Source organism: Salvelinus sp. IW2-2015, unplaced genomic scaffold (genome assembly GCF_002910315.2).
Source record: "Salvelinus sp. IW2-2015 unplaced genomic scaffold, ASM291031v2 Un_scaffold2017, whole genome shotgun sequence".
Classification (NCBI taxonomy): domain Eukaryota; kingdom Metazoa; phylum Chordata; class Actinopteri; order Salmoniformes; family Salmonidae; genus Salvelinus; species Salvelinus sp. IW2-2015.
In genome coordinates, this window is record NW_019943365.1 from 150,707 (window position 1) to 159,296 (window position 8,590).

The window sequence follows — 8,590 nt, forward strand, 5'->3', positions numbered from 1 at the left end:
GAAGGTCAGACTGGACTTTAACCAACACACGTGTAACGGGGGGTCAGACTGGACTTAACCAACACACGTGTAACGGAGGGTCAGACTGGACTTAACCAACACACGTGTAACGGGGGGTCAGACTGGACTCTAACCAACACACGTGTAACGGGGGGTCAGACTGGACTCCAACCACACACGTGTAACGGGGGGTCAGACTGGACTCCAACCAACACACGTGTAACGGAGGGTCAGACTGGACTCCAACCAACACAGGTGTAACGGGGGTCAGACTGGACTCCAACCAACACACGTGTAACGGAGGGTCAGACTGGACTTAACCACACCACGTGTAACGGGGGGTCAGACTGGACTCCAACCAACACACGTGTAACGGAGGGTCGCTGGACTCCAACCAACACACGTGTAACGGGGGGGTCAGACTGGACTCCAACCAACACACGTGTAACGGGGGGTCAGACTGGACTCCAACCAACACAGGTGTAGCGTATTGAATTCTCTTGGACAACGTTCCAACGGGTCGAGACCCAAAAGGTACCGATTGGATGGCTCCATCCAGGAACATTTCAAGCTAGCTGTGGATTGGCTTAAGACACATTCTGAACTCTGTAACACGCACACAACGCAACCCTTTGCTTACCTGTTCCTACAGGTAAGCCCGTAGGAACAGCTTCACGTGGGGCTCACCTGTTTCACCTTCATACTAGGCTTGTTGTTCAGGTCAGGGTAGGTGGGCTCACCTGTTTCACCTTCATACTAGGCTTGTTGTTCAGGGCAGGGTAGGTGGGCTCACCTGTTTCACCTTCATACTAGGCTTGTTGTTCAGATCAGGGTAGGTGGGCTCACCTGTTTCACCTTCATACTAGGCTTGTTGTTCAGATCAGGGTAGGTAGGGCTCACCTGTTTCACCTTCATACTAGGCTAGTTGTTCAGATCAGGGTAGGTAGGGCTCACCTGTTTCACCTTCATACTAGGCTTGTTTGTCAGATCAGGGTATGTGGGCTCACCTGTTTCACCTTCATACTAGGCTTGTTGTTCAGATCAGGGTAGGTGGGCTCACCTGTTTCACCTTCATACTAGGCTTGTTGTTCAGGGCAGGGTAGGTGGGCTCACCTGTTCACCTTCATACTAGGCTTGTTGTTCAGATCAGGGTAGGTGGGCTCACCTGTTTCACCTTCATACTAGGCTTGTTGTTCAGATCAGGGTAGGTAGGGCTCACCTGTTTCACCTTCATACTAGGCTAGTTGTTCAGATCAGGGCAGGTAGGGCTCACCTGTTTCACCTTCATACTAGGCTTGTTGTTCAGATCAGGGTAGGTGGGCTCACCTGTTTCACCTTCATACTAGGCTTGTTGTTCAGATCAGGGTAGGTGGGCTCACCTGTTTCACCTTCATACTAGGCTTGTTGTTCAGATCAGGGTAGGTGGGCTCACCTGTTTCACCTTCATACTAGGCTTGTTGTTCAGATCAGGGTAGGAGGGGCTGATGCTGATTGGGTCCTCCGGGGACATTCCAGAGGGGCAGTCGTCAATCCCAATCCGCAGGGAGAGTACGGTGGGAGGGTCGTAAAATCGGACTGAACAATGATGTTCGGCAAAGAGTTGCTACCGTCGTCGGTACACACCTATAATCATCATCATCATCATCATCATCCTAAATATAACCATACAAATATTTTATACAAGTAATCATAAAATCAGAACAATAACAATAATTAATTTGTATAGCTCGTTTCCCACGCTCAATGAATATAAAATATAACATGATGTAATGTATTCTAACTGCTATGAACGATGTACTGTTACTATGACAACCTACTATGATGTTCTACACTGTCTCAACACTCTATCGTGCATCATACCAGATGTATTTCTGTATTTTAAAAGTTTACATATCTTGAAAACATGATTGCTGACAAGCAAAACGTTTTGGGACTATATCAACAATGGACAAATACCAAAAGATAGTTCATTTTAGGGTGGATTTATTAAAAAAAGGATAATAATAATGATATGTGTTAGTCTACAGACCATACTGAGCATGTGCAGAGCGTTGCGGTTGGCAGGCATCCTGGGGTTCTGACTGAGGAGGCTGTAGCCTGAAAACCCGGCCGGAGTATCACACACCATCCTCTCGTTGGTCCTGGTCGGGAACACACGGCGGTTACCAGTGTTTGGGTCAAATCCAGTTCAAGGCAGTCAATGTAGGAAGTCATTTTAATTTACATTTTAAAAAAAATAAAAAAGTGAAACACTTTTGAAATAAATAGCTTATACTTATTGACATGTCATTGAAAATAGATTGAACATTACATTTTGCTTCAACTTGCRCTTTTTACCTGTTGGGGAAGACTGCCAACCAGCGTAGAAATCCCAGCAGCTCACAGGAGCAGTTGAACGGGTTGGTGTAGAGTTCACACGTGGTTAATCTACCGAGCCCTGTAAACAAGCCTCCGTCCAGCACCTGGATCCTGTTCATGGACAGGTCAATGTTCTCTATGTTAGGACACTCCTCAAAGGTGTTGGGGGTGACCGCCTCGATCAGGTTGGCCTGGAGGTAGAGGTACTGCAGCTTCCCCAGCCCTCGGAGGATTCCCTCTGTTAGGTTCCTCAGACGGTTAAACCCCAACTGCAGCACCTGGTAAGAAAGATAAGGGAAGAGAGGGTAAGGTTGGGAAGGGTAAGGTAAGAAAGGGTAAGGTAGGAAAGGGTAAGGTAAGAAAGGTTAAGGGAAGGTAAGGTGAGGTAGGGTAAGAAAGGGTAAAGTAAGAAAAGGTTAGTTAGAGTACGGTATGAAAGGGTAAGGTGAGGTAAGATAGGGTAAGGTAAGAAAGGGTAAGGTAAGAAATGGTAATGTAAGGTAGGAAAGTAACATAAGAAAGGGTAAGGTTAGAAAGGATAAGGTGGGGAGAGACATGGTAAGGTAAGGTAGGAAGGTAACGTAAGAAAGGGTAAGGTTAGAAAGGATAAGGTGTGGAGAGACATGGTAAGGTAAGGTAGGAAGGTAAGGTTAAGTATGAAAGGGTAAGGTAAGGTAGGAAGGTAAAGTAAGAAAGGGCAAGGTAGGAAAGAGGAAGCTAAGAAAGGGTAATGTAAGGTAGGGCAAGAAAGGGTAAGGTAAGAAAGGGTATGGCAAGGTAGGGTCATAAAGGGTAAGGTAAGAAAGGATAAGGTAAGAAAGGATTAGGAAAGAGTAAGGTAAGAAAGGGTAAGGTAAGAAAGGGTATGGTAAGAAAGGATAATGTAGAAAAGGGTAAGGTAAGGTAAGAAAGGGTAAGGTAAGAAAGGATAATGTAGAAAAGGGTAAGGTAGGGTAAGAAAGGGTAAGGTAAGAAAGGGTAAGGTAATGATGAGTAAGGTAAGAAAGGGTATGGCAAGGTAGGGTAAGAAAGGGAAAGCTAAGAAAGGTAATAAAGGGTAAGGTAGAAAGGGGTAAGGTAGGGTAAGAAGAATGAGTCAGGTATGAAAGGGTATGGTAAAGTAAGAAAGGGTAAGGTAAGAGGGGTAAGGTAAGGTGAGGTAAGGTAAGAACCAGTAAGGTAAGGTAATTGGGGTAAGGTAAGGTTGGGTAAGAAAGGGTAAGGTAAGGTAAGTGGGGTAAGGTAAGAAAGGGCAAGAAAGGGTAAGGTAAGGTATGAAAGGTACGGTAAAGTAAGAAAGGGTAAGATAAGGAAAGAAAGGGTAAGATAAGGTAAGAAGGGTAAGGTAAGGTAAGTGGGGTAAGGTAAGAAAGGGTAAGGTAAGAAAGGGCAAGAAAGGGTAAGGTAAGGTATGAAAGGTACGGTAAAGTAAGAAAGGGTAAGATAAGGAAGAAAGGGTAAGATAAGGTGAAGGGTAAGGTAAGGTAAGAAGGGTAAGGTAAGAAATGGTAAGATAAGGTAACGTAAGGTAGGGTAAGGTAAGGTAACGTGAGGTAAGGTAATGTATGGTAAGGTAACGTGAGGTAACTTGAGGTAAGGTGATGTACGGTAGGTAATGTATGGTAACGTGAGGTAACATGAGGTAAGGTACGTGAGGTAAGGTAACGTGAGGTAAGGTAACGTAAGGTAATGTGAGGTAAGATAATGTAGGTAAGGCATTGTAACGTGAGGTAAGGTAATGTGAGGTAACGTAAGATAACGTGGTACGTAAGTTAACGTGAGGTAAGGTAACGTGAGGTAAGGTAACGTGAGGTAACGTAAGGTAACGTGAGGTAAGGTAAGTGAGGTAAGGTAACGTGAGGTAATGTAAGGTAACGTGAGGTAAGGTAACGTGAGATAAGGTAAGGTAACGTGAGGTAACTTGAGGTAAGGTGACGTACGGTAACATAAGGTAAGGTAACATATGCTAACGTGAGGTAACATGAGGTAAGGTACCGTGAGGTAAGGTAAGGTAGGTACGTAAGGTACGAAAGGTAAGGTAACATAGGTAACGTGAGGTAAGGTAACGTAAGGTAATGTGAGGTAAGATAATGTAGGTAAGGCATGGTAACGTGAGGTAAGGTAATGTGAGAAAATGTAACGTTACGTGAGGTAATGTAAGGTAAGTGAGGTAAGGTGACGTGAGGTAAGGTAACGTGAGGTAACGTAAGGTAACGTGAGTAGGTAACGTGAATATAAGGTAAGGTACCGTGAGGTAAGGTAAGGTAACGTAAGGTAACGTGAGGTAAGGTAAGGTAATGTAAGGTAATGTGAGGTAAGATAATGTAGGTAAGGCATGGTAAGTGAGGTAAGGTAATGTGAGGTAATTTCAGGTACGTGAGGTTACGTAAGGTAACGTGAGGTAAGGTAACGTGAGGTAAGGTAACGTGAGGTAACGTGAGTAACGTAAAGGTAACGTGAGGTAAGGTAACGTGAGATAAGGTAAGGTAACGTGAGGTAACTTGAGGTAAGGTGACGTACGGTAATAAGGTAAGGTAACATATGGTAACGTGAGGTAACATGAGGTAAGGTACCGTGAGGTAAGGTAAGGTAACGTAGGTAACGTGAGGTAAGTTAAGGTAACGTAAGGTAAGTGAGGTAAGGTAAGTAAGGTAATGTGAGTTAAGATAATGTAGGTAAGGCATGGTAACGTGAGGTAAGGTAATTTTAGGTAATTTAAGGTAACGTGAGGTAATGTAAGGTAACGTGAGGTAAGGTAAGTGAGGTAAGGTAATGTGAGGTAAGATGATGTAAGGTAAGGTAACGTAGGTAACATGAGGTAAGGTAATGTGAGTAAGGTAACATAAGGTAATGTGAGGTAAGATGATGTAAGGTAACGTGAGGTAAGGTAACTTGAGGTAAGGTAAAGTGAGGTAACATGAGGTAAGGTAATGTGAGGTAAGGTAACGTAAGGTAAGGCAACGTGAGGTAACGTGAGGTAAGGTAACGCGAGGTTAGTAACGTGAGGTAACGTGAGGTAAGGTACGTGAGGTAAGGTAAGAGTGAGGTAACATGAGGTAAGGTAATGTGAGGTAAGGTAACGTAAGGTAAGGCAACGTGAGGTAACGTGAGGGAAGGTAACGCGAGTAAGTAACGTGAGGTAAGTAACGTGAGGTAAGGTACGTGAGGTAAGGTAACGTAAGGTAACGTGAGCTAAGGTAACGTGAGGTAAGGTAACGTGAGGTAAGGTGAGGTAAGGTAACGTGAGGTAAGGTGAGGTAAGGTAAGGTAAGTAAGGTAAGGTAACGTAAGGTAACATGAGCTAAGGAAGTGAGGTAAGGTAACGTGAGGTAAGGTGAGGTAAGGTAACGTAAGGTAAGGTAACGTAGGTAAATGAGCTAAGGTACGTGAGGTAAGGTAACGTGAGGTAAGGTAAGGTAACATACGTTAAGGTAATGTGATTGAAGGTAAGGTACCAAATGCACACTTCTCCCTACATAGTTCACTAGAGCGCAGGAATCAGTGTGAAGTTCAGGCCAACCTGTAGGTTGAACTGGCGCGAGAAGGCTCCGTCCTCCACGTACGAGATCTCATTCTTGGTGAGGTTGAGGTACGTCAGGTTCCAAAGCGGCTGAGCGATGAGAAATGGATACTCTTGATCTTATTCTCGTTGAGCTCAGGTCCACGATGGTGCTGTTCAAAGCAGACTTTATTTAAAGTGCATTTAAACTTGCAATAAAATACCCTTTACAACAATAAACTGACAAGGTCAACAGGTAGATACAGCTCTTCTTTTCTTAAAAGGCAATTTACAGTAAACAATCACATTTATTTATTATTATTATTTTTATTTTACCTTTATTTAACTAGGCAAGTCAGTTAAAGCAAATTCTTATTTTCAATGACGGCCTAGGAACAGTGGGTTAACTGCTTGTTCAGGGACCATGACAACAAGTTAAACCTAACTGGAAGTAAACATAGACGAACAAAAAGGAAAATAAAACACACAGAATGCTCAACAATGCCGTCTGCCTGGAGTTGCAATATTCCCGTAACTTTCCCAAATGTTCCCAGGTTATCCAGAAATCCCTGGTTGGAATATGTCTGGATCAGTTGGGAATAAGCAGGAAATCAATCAAATCAAGTTTATTTTATATAGCCCTTCGTACATCAGCTAATATCTCGAAGTGCTGTACAGAAACCCAGCTTAAAACCCCAAACAGCAAGCAATGCAGGTGTAGAAGCACGGGAAATCTGGGGAATCCAAATTAATCAAATGCGTTCAATCAAATGAAAATAAGAACATGCATTCAAGAACAGTACGTGGGATAATAGAACATATTAATAACACACATTATGTTTAAGGAACAAATAAACACTGATTATATCAGGATTTCGGGAATCTCTGGAATTTTGCAACCTTATCTCTGTCATGCTTACTGCTGACGTGGGCAGGAATAGCTTCATACAGGGGCTGTTTTCTTATCTGTTGATGTGGGCAGGAATAGCTCATACGGGGGCTGGTTCTTACCTGTTGATGTGGGCAGGGATAGCTTATACGGGGGCTGGTTCTTACCTGTTGATGTGGGCAGGGATAGCTTCATAAGGGGGCTGGTTCTTACCTGTTGATGTGGGCAGGGATAGCTTCATAAGGGGCTGGTTCTTACCTGTTGATGTGGGCAGGAATAGCTTCATACGGGGGCTGGTTTCTTACCTGTTGATGTGGGCAGGGATAGCTTCATAAGGGGGCTGGTTCTTACCTGTTGATGTGGGCAGGGATAGCTTCATAAGGGGGCTGGTTCTTACCTGTTGATGTGGGCAGGAAATAGCTTCATACGGGGGCTGGTTCTTACTGTTTGATACCTGTTGATGTGGGCAGGGATAGCTTCATAAGGGGGCTGGTTCTTACCTGTTGATGTGGGCAGGGATAGCTTCATAAGGGGGCTGGTTCTGGCTGCAGATAGCCAACCACACGAAGCCCTTCTCCCCCTCAATCAGCCAACAGTCGCCCGTCACCGTGGGAAATTGGATGATTGACAGTAGGGCAAAGCCATAGAGGAAGGCAAACCAACTGGTTGCCGACAACGCCACCGAAACCCCGCCCACTCTGTTGTTAAACCCCGCCTCTCGGGGTTGTGTTGGCGTTCTGATGATGACATCCATGTTGTTTATTATAGTTGTTTTTTTGTTTATTGATTAGTTTATTTATCCAGGTTAGCGTCACTGCGAGGAAGAGAAGTGTAAAGAATGAAGATTGTTACTAATGTCCAATTTCCATCTGGCATGGATTAATAAAGTCCTCTCCTTCTAGTTGAACCTGTCCAACGAGCACCTTGTGCACTGTAATCTCCAGAGCTATACAGCCTCTACCCATGTCAGCGCTCCACTGTATTGTTAGTCCACTCGGCAGTATAAGGCAGGGTAGGGTTGGAAGGAGAGAGTATTGCTGGCCCTTCCTAGTCTTTGTCTCAGGTTAGTCCCACACAAAGAAGGTTTAAAAAGGAAAAGTGTACACTCGTCTTTCTCTCAGGTTAGTCCGTAGGAAGGATCCAACATTTTTTGGACTTGCAGACCCATTACATTTTTTTGCTTATCCAGATTTGCTTATCCAGATTCTTTCGCACCAACCAACGTTTTTTGGGGAGATGGTTCTCTGATTGGTCTGGAGGAAGGATGGTCCTCATTTGATTGGTCCGGAGGAAGGATGGTCCTCCTTTGATTGGTCCGGAGGAAGGATGGTCCTCCTTTGATTGGTCGGGAGGAACGGAGAAGAGTTAGAGGGAAGTACCTTGACGTAGCTCATTGGACAAAGTCTCTGCACCTTTTATTTATGCACTTATGACTCCAATCTGAGCCTCCATTTTGTTTCCCGTGTTTCCACAGTGTGTGAGAGTCAGGGGGATGACGAGGCCCGCTCTTGCAACTACATTTGTCTGTGGTCCTGGGGACTGTCGTCAGGAGACGGCTGGGTGGTGGCTCCGTCCTTTTCCTCCATCTGTTGGCTATTTCACTTGATGGTTGGTCTTCGGCATCCCTGATTGGATCCTGTCTACTCTCCTGCCTCCTCATTGGTGGTTCATAGGTTGGCCAGAAACTGGAGAGAAAGGAGAGAGGTAATAGACAACTTCAAATTGGGGAAAAAACAAACGAATGAATTTTAAAAGGAATACATGTTTTCCCCCCTACTGATGTACAACATCTAACTTAAATGTGCTGTAAATAAGAACAAGGTTCAATATTGCTGTCATCAATG

General features: G+C 44.5%; 1 pseudogene; it reads right to left on the minus strand.

Annotated features, from left to right (window-relative positions):
- Positions 1-1,408: 1,408 nt before the first annotated feature.
- LOC112072737 (protein ELFN1-like) lies at positions 1,409-8,290 on the minus strand (annotated as a pseudogene).
- Positions 8,291-8,590: the final 300 nt, after the last annotated feature.